This window comes from Medicago sativa, chromosome 5, assembly GCF_051527215.1.
Source record: "Medicago sativa cultivar Bolivia chromosome 5, Bolivia_mono, whole genome shotgun sequence".
Classification (NCBI taxonomy): domain Eukaryota; kingdom Viridiplantae; phylum Streptophyta; class Magnoliopsida; order Fabales; family Fabaceae; genus Medicago; species Medicago sativa.
Genome location: NC_140753.1, coordinates 56,017,596 through 56,036,470, shown reverse-complemented (window position 1 = coordinate 56,036,470; position 18,875 = coordinate 56,017,596). Strand labels below are relative to the sequence as shown.

General features: G+C 30.5%; 1 long non-coding RNA gene across 1 annotated transcript; it reads left to right on the top strand.

The window, feature by feature from the left end:
• Positions 1–15,522: 15,522 nt before the first annotated feature.
• Positions 15,523–16,135, top strand: LOC146923274 (uncharacterized). The gene is made up of 2 exons (XR_015012865.1): positions 15,523–15,793; positions 15,902–16,135. It is a non-coding gene; the product is annotated as an uncharacterized LOC146923274 (long non-coding RNA).
• The last annotated feature ends 2,740 nt before the right edge of the window (positions 16,136–18,875 follow it).

Here is an 18,875-nt window from a genome sequence, read left to right as displayed (position 1 = left end):
GGAGGGTCTTGATTACACTGAAGTGTTTTCACCAGTTGCTAGGCATGAAACTATCAGGTTGGTGATAGCAGTAGCAACCAGTAAAGCATGGCCTCTATATCACCTGGATGTGAAATCAGCTTTTCTAAATGGTACATTAGAAGAGACTGTGTATGTTACACAACCTCCAGGATTCATTATCAAAGGGAAAGAAGATAGGGTGTTCAAACTAAACAAGGCTTTATATGGTTTGAAGCAGGCACCCAGAGCCTAGAACAAAAGAATTGACAAGTTTTTTGTTGATCAAGGCTTTGAGAAATGCATAGCTGAACATGGAGTTTATGTAAAAGGAAGCTCAGAAACAAGGTTACTGATCATATGTCTATATGTGGATGACCTTTTGGTAACTGGAAGCAACATGAAAGACATTGAAGAATTCAAATCTGTCATGAAGTCTGAGTTTGAAATGACAGATTTGGGAAAGCTTGCTTACTTTCTGGGAATGGAGTTTCTGAGAACTTCAAAGGGATTGATACTTCATCAAGCAAAGTATGCTACAGAGATATTGAAGAAATTCAATATGTTAGACTGCAATTCATCAATCACTCCTGCAGATTCTAACATTAGAAGTGAAGTAATAGAAGATGATGAAGCTGTTGGTCCAACTATGTTCAGAAGTCTCATTGGTTCACTGAGATACCTATGTCAAAGCAGGCCAGACATAAGCTATGCAGTTGGAATTGTCAGTAGGTTTATGAGTAACCCTAGTAAAACTCATTTCTTAGCAGCTAAGAAGATTCTAAGATACATAAATGGTACTTTGCAGTATGGAATCTTATTCCCTGATGCACATGAAACTGAGCAGCTCAACATGACAGGCTACTCTGATGCAGACTGGTGTGGGGATAAGATAGATATGAGGAGCACTACAGGTTTTGTATTCATGTTGCAGGGAGCACCTGTATCATGGACCTCAAAGAAGCAGTCAATAGTGGCTCTCTCTAGCTGTGAGGCAGAATATGTTGCAGGCTCTGCAGCAGCTTGTCAAGCAAACTGGTTGAGGAATGTTTTGGAGGATCTGATGATCAACATTCAGCAACCTATCAAGCTTCTGATTGACAACAAGTCTGCAATAAATCTAGCTAAAAACCCTATTGCACATGGTAAAAGCAAACATATAGAGACCAGGTTCCACTACTTGAGGGACCAAGTGAACAGATGCAAGATCAATGTTGAGTACTGCTTAACACTTAATCAAATTGCTGACATCTTCACCAAACCTGTGAAAAGAGCCCAGTTTCTGAAGCTTAGAAGAGAGTTGGGTGTGTTTTGCTTTGATAGTTTGAATTAAGGAGGAGTATTGGTGTGTAATTCAAAACTATTGTATGCTTTCCCACATGTTAGGGTTTTGTTACTTGGTGATTAAGTAATAACAGATTTCCTTATGTTTAGCTAGATTTAGTTACAGTTTGTTAGTTACTTGATAAGCAAGTAACACAAGGTTACTCTTGTATATATAAACATTGTAACCCTCATGAATAATATCAGTTTTTCACAATTCTATTATCTTTTCTATTCTTCTCTCTCAAACCCTAACCCTAAAACAGTTTCTGTTATTTTCTGTTTCTTCATCACAAAGAAACCTTCACCAACTTCACATTCAACACTTTATACCCCAACATTTATCAATGTCTAAGATTTGATTCTCTCTTGTGTCAATTTTGGTGGATTAATTTGACTTCTTCAAAAAAACATTGGAGTATTCTTTATATTGTCTTCATCACTTTCGATTTTGGAGGTATTACCATTCATGACATTCAATTTTGGCATGTCACACCTTATTTTTAATCCGAGTAATGATATTTATACAACTCTTTTGAAACAACTTTCAGGACAACTTTGTTTTTCTCTCTTCTTATTGGTCAAAAACAATTGAAAGAAAAAAGGAAGAGATGGAATAAGTATACAATATGAGTATAAGAGATAAAGTTGTCTAAAAGTTGTACTAAAATGATTATACAAATTTCATTTCTCTTTTAATCCCATCCCCTTTAAGAGTAACTTTCATAATTAGGTTGAAAAATAACTATTAACTTACTTGAAAGCCTACAATCGTATTTTTATGTTGTAATATTGCTATACTTATCATTTAAAACACTTCAATTTATACTTTCCCTACCTTTTAGTTACATGTAATATTAGACTTGTATACCTTCCCTCAAAAAAAAAAAAAAAAAAAATAGACTTGTAAGCCTTTTTAGGTTCTAGAATATATGAAAAACTAGAATGTCACAATGTAAACTCCAAAATATTAGATTTTATGATATATGAAAAACTAGAATGAAACATTGTAAACTCCAAAATATAATATTGATTATTTGTAGTTAAATAAAACGGTTTAAGGTCGATAAAGATAAGAGTTTTCAAAAACCTTTTTGCAAGGTAAAGGAGATCACTGTACATACAATCTCAATCAAGTATTTGAAAATTCATAATGGTAAATCATATCTTAATGCCTATTATTTGAGAACCATTAAGGTTTGACAACTCAAATTACATAGAGAATAGTCGAAATATGTCACATAAGAGAGAACCATATCCCGAAATAATAGATCAATAGATGAATTGAGTTATTTAAAGAAATCATCTTCTTCACAACAATAATGGATGAGTCTGAGTGCATATTTTCTCTTAGTTGGTGTTTTGATGTAATGTCATAACTAGAATATATTTAGAATTTGATGTTTAGAAAATTAGAATGTGTGTGTCTATAATTTTGTGCTAACACTCATTTGGTATCTATTTCGTTACAGACACAATGACATACAATTTAAAATCAAACAAACAATTTCGTGCAACAAAGTCTATTATTTGATTACTGAAATAAAATATCATGTTTCTACGCTTTATAAAAATCATCTATAAATCAACAATGGATTGATTCAAGCCGTAAAGGGATTTGAGTTCCTTAAGCATGTGGTTATGGAATTGATTCTTGATTCATGCGTATGGAAAAATTCTGGTTGGAGGGGTGAACCCACCTTGTATACCCCACAGGATCCTCAAAGGAAATTAATCACGCGCTGATGTAAACTTCGTATTAATATCATAGTAACAAAAAAATCATTTATAAATACATACATTACCTCATGCTTCTCTTTTAAAGAAAAATAAACTCTTTGCCTCATGCTTCTCTTCATTCATTCTTCAAGATAACGATTAGATACGAGTGTGAGAGTTATTTTGTAGTAAGATTAATTCAATTGCTAGGAATTAATCCATGTAAGAGTGATAGCTTTGAAGACTCAAGACACGAGTTGGGTTGCAACTTGTGCAGATGAATCGGAATAAAAAAAGTTTTGGTTGTTTCCATCCTTGAAAGTGACAAGGTTGAAGATTTGAAGAAGTGAAGAAACAATCAACAATTTGAAGATTGGGTTGTAGTTCTTCCTAAAGGGGTTTGATTGTATATTTTTCTTTAAATACTTTATGTGCAACATTAATAAAGGTTAAAAACATAGTTGGTTTTTATTACACTATCTTGTAAGTGTTTCTGCCTTACAAGTGCAAAAAATAATCAAAAGATTGATTTTAAATTGACTCAAATTACATTAGTTGATTTTTAATCTCGGATTTTTGCTAGCAATTAGTCTTGTTTTTATTAATACATTCTATCTATATCTCTTTTTTTAAAACTGAATTGGTTCAAAATATTGTACTATGTAATTTTATAATACTCATATCAAATTCCTTAATTAATTTGAATATCATCGGATTCACATTTTCTCTCATTCAACTCTACACCAAATTATTTGATGAAAACCGGTTAAAATCCCTTGAACAATTTTTTGTATAAGGTTCAAGAATTAAGACTTGAATCAGGTCGCCTCCACGAAATTTTTCATAATTAAAAAAAGATTTATTTACACTTTTAACCCTGCAAATAGGATGGGTTTGAATTTTGGGGTTTGTTTATGGGGTTTGTCAACGAATTGTTTCCGCTGGCTTTCTCTCTCACTTAAAATCTAGGGTTTCTTTTTGTTCGATTGTGAGTATTGCTAAATCTAGGGTTAATGTGTTGTGGTGACTGTGTTTGGTTATGTCTGTGGTTTTGGAAAGGTTAGGGTGTTGTGAATTAGACATCTGGAAAAACAAAAAATAGATTATTCATGGCCGATTCATATGGTTGATAGGTTCCCAGTGCTTGCTAATATAATATTTTTCCATCGACTGTCTTTAATTCCCTAGCAATTTCTTGTATTTCTATTGTGCTATCCCTCCTGAAAACCCCCTTTGCCTTTTCTTTTTGACATCATAAAAAGCCTCATCATTCTGTTTACTCATGTTCTTTGTATTTCTCTTGGAAAATTGCATGTTGTTATTCCGACAGATAAAATGGTAGCTGTTGGGTCAAGAGGTACTAATTTTGTGACTGAGATCTCTATTGTTGTCCTAAAAATGCACCTTTTAATGCCAAGAAATGGAGAAAAATTTCACAAGAGGCAGAAGACAAGATAGTATCAAAAGTCTTGTTAAATCATAATCTTGTGCTTTTTTATTGTATTTGATTGCTTCTATAGAGTACTTACTATAGTTTTCATTTTAATTGTTGAGTGCAGGATACTTTTGATATTGACAATATAAAGCATAATAGAGATGTTAGCTATGACGCGATAAAATAAAAAAATATATCAAGAGTCTGATTGAAACACTTCCCAAAAACTCTTTTTTAGTTTTTAAAAACTTGTTTGCTAAACTATTTTTAAAATTACAGTTTTGAAAACTGTTTTGAATTTTTTAGTTTTGGGAACTAAAAATCTAAAACATGCAAAAGGATAATTATTGTGAGAAGAGGACTTGTATATTTCAAAAACTGAAAACAAAAACTATTTCAAACAGGCCCCAAATCTCTCTTTTTTGGTATATTTCTCATTGACTTGATAACTTATATGTAATTATATTTTGTGATGATGAAAATATGCTTTTAGAGAGATCATGAAACTGAAAAGGAGTCCAACTTTAAGGATTTATAGAGAATGACTCACAAACAACAATGGAGAATGGATAAATGATGCTTCTAAGGAAGTTCATGTATGACATCTTTTGTTGATTTGTTAAACATATATGTGATTCATTTATTATTCTAGTTTTAATTTATAATTTAAATTTTTAAATAGACGAGGGTTGAAGAAGCTTCTTCAGATTGCTTAGAAGCTGGATAAGGGGACACCGATAAAGATGTGATTACGAATATTGCTTTTAAGATAATGTCTGAACTTGTTCACAAGGATAATAACACGACTTTAGAGAAATTGTAAGTAATTTTTCTTGACTTTTAGCATTCAATTTTGTCTAAATTTTATTTTAAATTGAGATGGCTTGATTGAGAAACGACTTGCTGCATTTGTGAGCATATTCTAATTGAGATTTTGTTTTTGCAATTAGTTTGTGTGCTTTACTGTGATGTTGATTTTGGTGTGGTAATGTTTAGTGTTACGGTGCAATTGGTCTGATGCATTAGTTTGAGGCAATAAAATGGAATTATTTATAAGCAATGAAGGATAAGGGAGTCTAACTTATGTGGTTTATAGGTGGCTAGGGCTCATGCCCGTAATCTATCTCATTGAGTTTGACTTTTGTATGAGTTTATTAAATTTGGATTTGGTTAAGAGACATAACTAGATCGTGCTCCCATGCTTCGCACGGGTCAATGATGAGCACAATAAGCATAGTAAATTAAGAACAGGTTAAATATATTAATATAGTTGAAACTTGATTACAACATCACATGAGTAATAATAACATTAATTAACGAACATTCAAAAACACTTCTTTGTAAAATACATTAGATGTAGTTTACATCTAATGTAGTAATGAAATATTGTCATTTTTCTAACTATAGTCAAAGTCTACCATCTAGCCTTTTATGTATAAGGTAGCGATAAAGGTGCATAGAACATTGCACCTAGATGTAGTCTTTAGGTATAGGGTGACAATGAAATCATTGTTTTCTTATCTAGGCTAACATAAGATTTGGATAATCATTGTGAATTTTTATAGAAGAAACTATGATACAAATGACATTGTTTGATTGCATTGATATCATCAATGGGCAAAATTATCACATGGCCTTGCATTTTGGCGCCCAAGAGGGGCATTTTGGTAAAAAAAAAACAAATGGCAAATCTAGGGTTTTTCTAGGGTTTACTTGCAACTTTTCTTTACATTTGTATATATAAGATAAGATAAGATAAGATAAGATAAGATAAGATATGAAGATACGGTAAAGTTGGTGCTTCAACATTTTATTGATTTTTTTGGGTTTTACTAATTTGACAGACACGTTTGGAACATAGGTTGAATGATATTTGTTTTTTGTTTTTCTTCCATTCATTAATTGTATAAAAAAAGACACATTGAATATTAATTCGATTATGTTGAAATTGAAGGTCAAGTTTGGATGATTCATCCCTCAAAAAAAAAAAAAAAGTTTGGATGATTCAACTACTTCACAAAAAAAGATTCAAAGAAAAGCTACAAAAAAAGAACTAATATTGTCGTTGGCTGGAGTCACAATTTTATTTGTTATATATATTAATTTTTGGAATTTTTAGTTTATCTTTTTTATGAGAAGAGGATCATTTATGATTATCAATTTTTTATGTTAAGAAGCATAATTTATGGCATTTTATATTTGTAATGTTACATTACTTTGCATGTACGTTAAAAATATTGTGACTTACATTCTAATGTAATTTACTTTTGAATAGTTGTGACAATTTAAATTACAAATGTGATTGATACTAATTTTAGAAAATAAAAGTTAAAAAAAATTATCATTTTTATTAAATGCACTATTAATTGTCGTTGTAAAAACATTAGTTTTCACAGCGACATCAAATGTCGTCGCAAAACTTTTTGCAACAACACTTACACCAACGACATGCAGCGATACTTTTTTCGCTAGGAAAAACACATTTCGTAGCAACTTTGCATTTTTTTCAGCGACATATGTCGATGCCTAAAAATCTTTTTTCTTGTAGTGTCATAGAGTGACTTCTTAAGTTTGAAAACATACTCTGGGTGTTTTAAATAGTCAAACCCAGATGGTCGTTTGACATACACTTCTTAAGAAATGACACCATTCAGAAATGCACTACTAACAATCATTTGATATAGAGCGATACTATGATTATCAACATATGACAAAAGTAATTTAATTGCTTCCAATCTAGAAACAAGTGAAAAGGTTTCTTACCACTTCACGTCGCTCATTAAGCTTGTTTTTGAACACCCATTTTATTCGAATAATGTTCTTATGAGGAGGCTTAACAACTAAGTCCCATACATCGTATCTTTGGAATTGATTCAATTTTCCTTGCATAGTAACAATCTATCCATTTCTCCCATTCTTTGGATCTAATTGTTCATTGGGAAGCCTCATGAATCATTTATCCCATACAATCAAATATCTTTTTAAGTACTTTTCTTTGAGGACAAACAAAGTTCTAAGTTAGGGAGAGTTGATAAGGGCTAAATTACTGTTATTTTCCATAGCATTTATTGACTTGTTTTGCACCCATTCGGTATAAAACCCCCCAATTTGATATAAACATCGTTTATATTCGTAAATATAAATTAGAGAGTTATTAATTACTTCGATTTCCCATGTATTTCTATAGGTTTTATTAATTTCATTAAATAAAATTTAAAAAAATATGGCATCAAGAATTTGATGTGTATAATGACAGCGACAAAATGCATTAATACATTATTGTTATTCATGGCAATAATTTATACCAACAATAAATTTGGTCACTGAAGTCTGTAGTGACGGAAATAGGCGTAGGTAAAAACCTTTTTAAAGTATGATAAGGTTCTATACCTACATCCCAAAGTCGTAGGTAAAAAACAGTTTAAGTTTTGATTAGGTTCTATACCTACGTCATAAATTCGTAGGTATAACCTAATTGGTTTGTCCTACGGAGAAAATCCGTCACAATAGGTTATATTGACGTCCAATATCCGTAGGGAAAAATCTATTATTGTCCACGTAAAAAACAACCGTAGGTATATGCAATCTGGGTTATACCTGAAGGTGAGAAAAACACAAGAAGGGGGGGTTGAATTGTGTTTTGAAAAATTCTTCGTTTCTCCTAAAAACTGAACACACTGATCAGAAGCTAAATGAGACAGCTTCTGAAGTGATAATCAGAATCTAAATGCAGCGGAATAAAACAGAGAGAGAGAGAGAGAGAAGAAGAAGAACGACACAAAGCAATTATACTGGTTCCTTCCACAATCCGAAAGTAGTCCAATCCCCCTTGCACTTCCAAGGAGATTTCACTAAGAGTAATATCTGATTACAATTGCTCAAACACACAAGCAAGAGACTTCCTTTGCTCAAGCACACAAGCTAGAGACTTCCTTTGCTCAAGAACACAATCAAGAGACTTCCTGCTCAAGCACAACTGCAAGAGACTTCCTAACTAAACAAAATTACACAGAAAATTGTTTAAGGTTGAACACTTGATATACAATCAGAGGTGCTCACAATACAAATCAGATACAGACTCAATGGACTTAAGAATTTCTAAGAAATGACTTTGAGACACAGAAATTCTAAGTGAATGCAGAACAATTTCAGCAGAGGTTTGGCACTTGTAAAAATATTGAGAGTCTGTCGTTCAGCATTGCCAAATCTCTAGGTCTTCACTCCTTTATATAGAGGTGTGAAAGAGACGTTGTGAAATTGCCAGCACACCAAAGAGTCGTTGTTGAAGCTTGATCTTTCACCAATGATCTTTTGCCTGATTTGGTTGTTGTCCTATGAAGAACTAATTTGAAATCCATTCCTTATCCAAAGGAACATCTATGCAGGCGAAACCGTATTCTGGAGCTGTTTTCTTGTCTTGTAGCATGGACACAAAACAGAGTAGTGGAGAAGGTGGTTGTACAGTTCGTACAAAGTACAATGTCAACGCTTTCATCCAAAATTTCAAGCACATGCCTTCAAACACCTTTGAAATGACCGTTGCAAAATTCCACTAATCTTTTGTTGTGTTTTCGAATCCAATAGACAGCTTTTTGCAGTGATGATTCTTCAATCCTTGAATCTCTGCAAATCCAGTTGATCTTCAGCTTCTGGTGAAATGGCTTCTGATGAGGCAGCTTCTGCAGCTTCTGATGGTGTAGCTTCTTCAGCTTCTGATGATGCAGCTTCTGATAATGTGGCTTCTGGACCTCTTGTCTTCAGGAGCACTATTCTTCAGGAGCACTTTTACTATCTTCAGGAGCAGCTTGACTTCAGGAGCGCTTTCCACTTTCAGGAGCGTATTGCCTTCAGAATCGTCTAAGCTTCATTTTCTTTTGCTCTTTATTTGCTCATTCAGAACCAATGATGATGTAACTTTTTAATTATGGTCCTGTACACTTGAACAAATATTAGCTAGTCCAATTTACAATTTTTAATACCTTGTTATCATCAAAACTCTTTAAGGTTCATTGTTAAACACATTTTGTTCCAACAATACCTACGGCCAAATGACAATTATCTACGGTTTTCCACTGTCACTAAATGTCTAGTTTTTTGTAGTGACGGAAGAGCCGAGGCCGTTGTTACTAATAATCATCTAACAAGTCATGTTGAACTCCCTGTTACTTCTATCTAACGGCCCACAGTTTTTAATGCAGGTCGGGTTGTTAATAATGGTTCTCCAGGTAATAATGCCTAACATGTTGCTTCTACTTCTATCTATCTATCTATCTACTCTCTATATATAAAAACACAATACTACCAAAATTACTCAACTACCCATACCTAACTTTGTTTTCTTATGGTTATTTTTGTCAAATACTACCAAAATTACTTAACTACCCATACTTACTTTTCTTCCAAAAAATTTTCCTTAAGGTTATTTTTGTCAAATCCACTATCAAAACTCACTTTCTCACCTTTCTTTATTTAATAATAAATTTTTCTCTCTCATCTTTCTTTATTTATAATAATAATCTTTTCTCTTTCATCTTTCTTTATTTAATAATAAACTTTTCTCTCACTTTCATTTTTTAATAATAAACTTTTCTCTCTCAATCTTAATCTCACTCTCCTCTCTTATCTTTTTCTTACCAACTTTCTTCATTTTTCATTTTCTCTCTTCATTTTCAACTCCATTTTCTCTACTAATTTTCAATTCGGTTTTACTAACAAGTTTTTTTTTAGAGGAAACTAACAAAGTGTTGTTGTTATAGCAGAATATGATTTTGTATTTTACGATAATACTATTATATAATACGTTAATTATGTTTTTTCACGTGATGCATATTAATATTTTTCACACTCAAACATACGTTAATTATGTTTTTTCACGTGATGCATATTAATATTTTTCACACTCAAACATATTAGTAAATAAAATCTATGATTATTTTTATTTATTAGTTTTTTTCATATCGTCAATACTAAAACAAGAACAATATTATAATATACTATGATTAATCATACTTCAATTTTTTCTGTTGTTTTTTTTTTTAAATGTATCACTAAAAAAATCCGTTGGAGTGTACAATTGTAACACGAGACCCATTTTAGTAACTACAACGAGTGATCAGTTTTAATTATTATTTTTAATATCTCTAATTAAACACCGTGATTGCCTAAGTTTTATTAATATATTAATAAAATATATGTGGGTGTATATATATTAATAAAAATATATATGAGCATTTGTTTTATATGAGCATATGTTTGTTTTATTATGGTTATTTATGTCAAATACTACCAAAATTATGTGAGCATATGTTTGTTTTATATAATACGTTAATTATGTTTTTTCACGGGACGCATATTAATATTTTTCACACTCAAACATATTAGTAAATAAAATCTATGATTATTTTTTTTTGAAGGATGATTATTTTTATTTATTAGCTTTTTTCATATCGTCAATACTAAAACAAGAACAATATTATAATATACTAATATTAATCATACTTCAATTTTTTGTGTTGTTTTTTTTAAATGTATCACTAAAAAAAACCGTTGGAGTGTACAATTGTAACATGAGACCCATTTTAGTAATTACAACGAGTGATCAATTTTAATTAGTATTTTTTAATATCTCTAATTAAACACCGCGATTGTCTAAGTTTTATTAATATATTAATAAAATATCTGTGGGTGTATGAACTATATATTAATAAAAATATATATGAACATATGTTTGTTTTATGACAATATATTAATATATTCTTATTTTTAAAAATTAATGGGAACTATATATTGATAAAATACAAATGAGTGTATGAACTATATATTAACAAAAATATATCTCACTATATGTTTTTTTACGGGAATATGTTGGTATATATTTATTTATGAAATGTATTTTCATTTATTAGGTTTTTTAATATCATCAATAATAAAACAAGAACAAAATTATAATATACTATTTCCTTCAAAAAAAATATTATAATATACTATGATTAATCATACTTCAATTTCTTCCGTTGTTTTTTTTTAAATGTATCACTAAAAAAATCATTGGAGTGTACAATTTTAACACGGGACCTATTTTAGTAACTTTTCTCTCGCCTTTATTTTTTAATAATAAAATTTTCTCTCTCAATCTCAATCTCAATCTCAATCTCACTCTCCTCTCTTATCTTTTTATTACCAACTTACTTCATTTTTCATTTTCTCTCTTCATTTTCAACTCCATTTTCTCTACTAATTTTCAATTCGGTTTTACTAACGAGTTTTTTTTAGAGGAAACTAACAAGTGTTGTTGTTATAGCAGAATATGATTTTGTATTTTACGATAATACTATTATATAATACGTTAATTATGTTTTTTCACGGGACGCATATTAATATTTTTCACACTCAAACATATTAGTAAATAATATCTGATTATTTTTATTTATTAGCTTTTTTAATATCGTCAATACTAAAACAAGAACAATTTTATAATATACTATGATTAATCATACTTCAATTTTTTCTGCTTTTTTTTTTAAATGTATCACTAAAAAAACCCGTTGGAGTGTACAATTGTAACACGAGACCCATTTTAGTAACTACAACGAATGATCAGTTTTAATTAGTATTTTTTTTAATATCTCTATTTAAAACCGCGACTGCTCATGTTTTATTAATATATTCAAAAAATATATGTTGATGTATCAACTATATATTAATAAAAATATATATGTGAGTATATGTTTGTTTGACGGGAATATATTAGTATATTCTTATTTCTGAAATCTAATGGGAACTATATATTGATAAATACATATGAGTGTATGGACTATATATTAATAAAAATATATCTCACTATATGTTTTTATACGGGAATATGTTAGTATATGTTTATTTGTGAAATGTATTTTCATTTTTTTTTAATATCGTCAATACTAAAAAAAAATATTATCTATAATGATTAATCATACTTCAATTTTTTCCGTTGTTTTTTTAAAAAATGTATCAAAAAAAAACCCATTGGAGTGTCCAATTGTAACACGGGACCCATTTTAGTAACTATAACGAGTTATCAGTTTTAATTAGTATTTTTTAATCTTTAAAAAAAATTAGTATTTTTTAATATCTCTATTTAAACACCGCGACTGCCTAAGTTTTATTAATATATTAATAAAGTATATGTGGGTGTATGGACTATATATTAATCAAAATATATATGAGTATATGTTTGTTTTACGGGAATATATTAGTATATTCTTATTTCTGGAATCTAATGAGAATTATATATATTGATAAAATATATATGAGTGTATGGACTATATATTAACAAAAATATATCTCACTGTATTTTTTTTACGGGAATATGTTATGAAATATATTTTACGATAACAATATTATATAATACATTAATTATGATTTTTCACGGGATGGTTATTATTATTTTTCACACTAAAACATATTAGTAAATAAAAACTATGATTATTTTTATTTATTAGCTTTTTTAATATCGTCAATACTAAAATTTAATACATATTTGTTCATATTAAAATTTATTTATTTTATAATTTTTCATTACTACCGATCAATATATACATTATTATGCTTTAAATACTTTACATATTTTCACCATAGACAAAAAAAATACTATTGCAAACGCAGCCGTGATGCGACACGCGGCGGAGCCGCGGCCATACAGCGCTGCGAAGCCGCGCTACCCGTGCTGTAGCACGGGTATCTCGACTAGTATACTGTTATAGCAGAAAAACTCATATGTTAGACAATCAGCGCAAGTGCCCCCTACACTGGCTCAAATTTCGTAGCACCACAAATCAAACACTTCTTTTCATTTTATTGTCAAGTGTCACAGATACAACTGAGCAGCATTGGTTAGCATAAATATTTATATTAGTTAGTGGCATTATATGAGAGTTTCTTAAGGGTGCCAATCGAGCCGGGATGTCTAACTTTTCTTTATTGTTTTCCTCATTATTGCCTTGTCCAAAAAAAAAATTATAAATAAATGTCATGTGCATATCTTCTTTAGGTTAAATATTTTAACCTTCAGTTATTTTTTAACTTTTCATGTTAGAAAAGGGACAACTTTCTCTTTTAACCTTTCATTACTCCTAACTTTTTCATTGCTTTTTTAACCTTTCATGGTATTAAGGAGAAGAGAATATTATTTTTTTGGACCTATGTAAAGTTATTTATTTGAATAATACAACATTGAGATGATAACATATTTATGCTAACATAGAAATTATCATAGTTTTAAAACTCGGACCGGACCGGCCGGTCGAACCGGTCCGACCGTGAACCGGTGGTGTGGCCGGTTCGAGCTACATGATGGATCGGACATGCATTTAAACCGGTAAGAACCGGTGTGACTCGGCAAAAACCGGCCAAAATCGGTGACTCGGCCGGTTTGGTGAACCGGACCGGGTCAATGCATCAGGCTTGATTAAAAAAAAAAAAAACTGAAAAATAGAAGAAAGTGAAACAATGAAGACAGTATGCAGTGCAGCTGTGTAGATCTGAAGCAGTTGTGTGAATTTGTTTGATAACATCAGAAAGTTAATAGAAGGAATTGCAGCAAGGTGAATAAATTGACTGTTGAAACACTAATAGAATCAAAATAATGTAGGAGAATGATACAACAAGATCATTCCACAAACTTAATGAGGGAAACTTAAAAAATGAGTAATAAGATGGAGATGGAGATGGGAAGGAGAGAGGAACGGCTGCAGCACTCCAAGACCTAATCCTCTCATGTTATTGTTTTCGGGTCAGGAAAAGCCCATTTGCTTTATCTTCTTTTTCTTTGTATTTCACGTGCCACTAATTAACATATAATAATAATAATAATAATAATAATATTCCTTCAAAAACATATATAATAATAATAATAATACACATCTTACGTTTTTGTAGATAGAAATCCAATAATATTAATTGATATGCAAAACAAAATATATTTCATGTCAACAAATATAACTATACTCTTTAAAAAATATAGCTATACAAATACTAATACACATATTACATGTCAGTATTTTAATTTTAAAGTGGCCGAGTCATCGGTTCAATCCGATTTAATCTAGTTAAATAGTTATAAAAAATTAATCTTAAGACCGAGTCATCTAACCGAGTTATTCGGTTTAATCCGGTTCAGTCATGCGGTTCAACCAATGACTCAGTGGTTCGACCATTAACCCAGTGACCCAGTACCCCTGCCGAGTCGACGACCGAGCCGAGTTTTAAAACTATGGAAATTATTGTAAGATCTTTTTTTGTTGTAGAAAATTCGTTGAATAAGAAAGAATGTGTATATAATGTTGTAATTGCATGATTTATTCTACAGTTTTTCCTCGAACTTTGGTCCCTCTAAATTATCTATTATCAATTTAAGTCTCGTTTGTTTCACAAAAATTCATGTCTCATGTTTCAAGTAGCTTATTTTTTTTGTCAAATCAGTAATTAGACCTTACAATATCAATATTTTAACAATTTAAATCCTTAATCTTTATTAATCTATTTATAACTTCAAATTCAAGATTAAATTGTCAATTTAAAGATCAAATAGTTTAGTTATTAAGTTAAATATATTTATCTTAACAATGGCATGTCATCAAAAAAGTCACTTGTAACAATATATGAAGTTTTGTTAAAATAGTGTGGACAAAAATTGATAATAGAAAATTTAGATGGACAAAGGTACAAAGGAAATTGTTAGAGAGACTGAAAATGAAAGTTGTTATATTTGGAGGGACTAAAAACATATTTACCAAAAATGTATTATAAAATAGACAACATATTTTTAAATGAAAGGTATATTTTATATTTGTTAATTGAATTGAAACATAAATCTTCTTAAAATATGGTTCCATAATGTGTGTGTATATTCCTCAAAAGAACTTTACCAAGGTCGAAAAAGAAATATTCTCTTCTCTTTACTATTATGAAAGGTAAAAAAAGAAATGAAAAGTTAGGAGGAGCAAGAAAGGTTAAAAAGGAATTCCCTTTTCTATTATGTGAATGTCTTACTAGGTGTGATAAAGGTAAAAAACACAAAACACATATAATTAAGAGATATTTAATAATGATTTTAATTTTCTGAAAGATTTTCCCAACTTCATAAGTGCTATAAAGATCAAATCATATAAAGAGACAATTTTTAAGAGAGTTTGATCTTTATACACTATAAAGAGATCAAATCATATTACCATTTTACAAACAAAGAAGAAAGAAAAAAAAATATGGTTGAAATACTCAAGTTTTTCTATGGTATAATTATATTTCTTCCAATATTTCTTGTTGCAATGGATATTGTTGATGGTAAGCTATTTTTCATCTTTTACAAATTTTCTTCTTTACTTGTTAGTTTTTACACAATCTTTGTCATGTTTTAGTAACATTAATTTAATATTTGTTAATTTTATACAGATATTCGTGGAGAATGTATATCTAACGTCGACTGTCCAAAATCTTATATCATAATCTGGGATAAGAATTATGTTCATAAGTGCATTAATAGCAGATGTCAATGGATTAAGATTATTCGAAGACGCTAAGAGTACCGGATCTAGCAGAGTTCAAAATTGTCAAATGGAGGAGAATGAATTATTGTGCTAAGCAAAATACTTTATGATAAAATATTTCACGAGTTATCTTTTTTTACTTTGTAATTTCATGAGGTATCTTTTAGTCATTATATTGGCATCCAATAACTATTTATCTTTACCTAATTTCTTGAACCTAGTATTTATGATTTTGTAAATTAAGATGATTATATGCCAACAAAGAGTATTATTTAATCCACTTGGTTTGGTCAACTGTGTTAGCTTGAAACTTGTCTCATTGTTTCTCTTCATTCATTCTTCAAGATAACGATTAGATATACGAGTGTGTGGGAGTTATTTTAGAGATTAATTCAATTGCTAGGGAATAATCATTGTAAGAGTGATAGCTTTGAAGAATCAAGACACAAGAATTGGGTTCCAAATTGTGCAGAGGAATCTTGAAAAGGAGTATCTAGAACGGTAAAGAATCGGAATAAAAAAGTTTTGGTTGTTTCCATCATTGAAAGTGACAAGGTTGAAGATTTGAAGAAGAGAAAAAACAATCAACAATTTGAAGATTGGGATGTAGTTCTTCCTAAAGGGCTTTGATTGTATAATTTTTCTTTAAATACTTTATGTGCAACATTAACAAAGGTTAAAAACATAGTTGGTTTTTAATACACTATCTTGTGAGTGTTTCTGCCTTACAAGTGCAAAAAATAATCAAAAGATTGATTTTAAATTGACTCAAATTACACAAAGTTTGATGACTCAAAGGTTAAAAACATAGTTGGTTTTTAATCTCGGATTTTTGCTAGCAATTAGTCTTGTTTTTATTAATACATTCTATCTATATCTCTTTTTTCACAATTGAATTGGTTCAAAATATTGTACCATGTAATTTTATAATACTCAAATCAATTTCCTTAATTAATTTGAATATCATCGGATTCCCATTTTCTCTCATTCAACTCTACACCAAATTATTTGATGAAAACCGGTTAAAATCCCGTGAACAATTATTTTTATAAGGTTTGAGAATTAGACTTGAATCAGGGCTTCCACGGAATTTTTCATAATTAAAAAACAGCATTGATATAGAGAGCGAAAAGAATTATCCTGAATCCATCAAGAATGACAACAAGCCAATAAAAAGCAGTTTTGAGTGGAAATCATGGGAGGTGGGGAGAAAAAGTTGGAAACGGAAGACATGAAGAGCACCTGACATGTAAATATTTCCATCAAGTTCTAAATGAATATTTTTGTGTGCAAGGAGATCGATTTACAAACATATTTTCAATTAGGTTTGGGTTAAAATTATGTGCTTTTTCCTCCAACCTGCAGATTTTTATTTTTTTAGCAAAAAGCTGATTTTTCACGAAACAACATGAGCCCCGCGCATGATCACTTAAGAGAGAGCATTTGTTCACTTAAGTTTGTAGTGTTTATAATATGCTTACTACTCAAGAGCACCAGCCCGTGTGTTCAGACTTAGATTCAATTTGGCACAAACAGGTTCCGCTGAAGGTCTCCATTTTTGTGTTGCGGTTGTTGCGTGATCTTTTGCCTACTAACACGAATTTGGCGAAGCGCGGTGTCATTTCTACAGCAGATCAGTTCTGTGTGGCTGGGTGTGGTCACGAGGAGAACGTCTAGCATTTGTTCCTCTCGTGTAGCACATTTGACTTGTTCACCGTTCTTTGAGTGTTTTCCATCTTTGACTTGTTCTTGGGGCTTTAGATAGAATTTCTCCAATTAGTAATGTCTTCAAACTTCTAGAACCTTGATGATCTTCATTCGATGTCTTCCAAAACTCTCTTGAGGTATCTTGTTTGCCGAATTTATCAATAATAAAACTCAACACATATGAAATTGTCTGGTTTAGGAAAGAAACATAATTACATGATTCAAATAAAAATAATATAAAATGTCCCATAAACGATAAACAACTTGTCTTAAACTCATCTATAATGACTTCAATTGTCAACTAATGCTCTAGTTTTTGAGTCAATGCAACTGGAAGCTTAGAACAATGGTTGCATCCAAAGGAAGGAAGTGTAGAGATTCCTAAATTGTTGGACCTTGATCAAAGAATAAATATCACTATCGATGTTGCTTCTTCAATACATTATGTGCATCATGAATGTGAACAATTGATCCTTCATTGTGATATAAAGCCCATTATTATCCTTCTTGACGATGACATAATTGCAGATTTGAGTGATTTTAGCATAGCAAAACTAGTCTCAACCAATGACAAACCTTTCACAAGGAAACTAGTTCAGTTGGAATAAAAGAAACTGTTGGCTATGACTGCTTCAGGTATGGTCCAAAATCTAGAATCATTTAGTTGATAATTTACTTGTTACATCAAATTTATAGTTTTTTCTATATCATTTATTGTATGGGACGGATTTCGAAGTGTCCACGTACAGTGACATGTAGTGTGATGCACGTCTACTATAGTTGGAGTTAAATCGCATGATTGCTAAATTGTTTAAATTGTCTTATATTATTGTCATCAAAACGTAAAAAGGTAACCTTATTCATGAACCAACTTGGTTCCAACGACGTAGATAGACAACGGAAGAAAAGTGACTACTAGGGTTTTGTTTAAAATAAAGAAGAGAAATAGTACATATAAAAAAAAGCTTCACGTGTTTTTAAAACGTAGGTGATCTTTTAAGTTGGTTCTTCTTAAAAACAGACTAAAAACATCTTTAAGTCAGCTAATAAAATAGTGACATAAAACATATACGTTTGGCATGAGTTTCCCATAATGATCTATTTAAAATGTAGAGTGTTTTCAACTTTAATAAAAAAAAAAAGGCTTAATTGCAGTTTTTGCCCCTTAACTT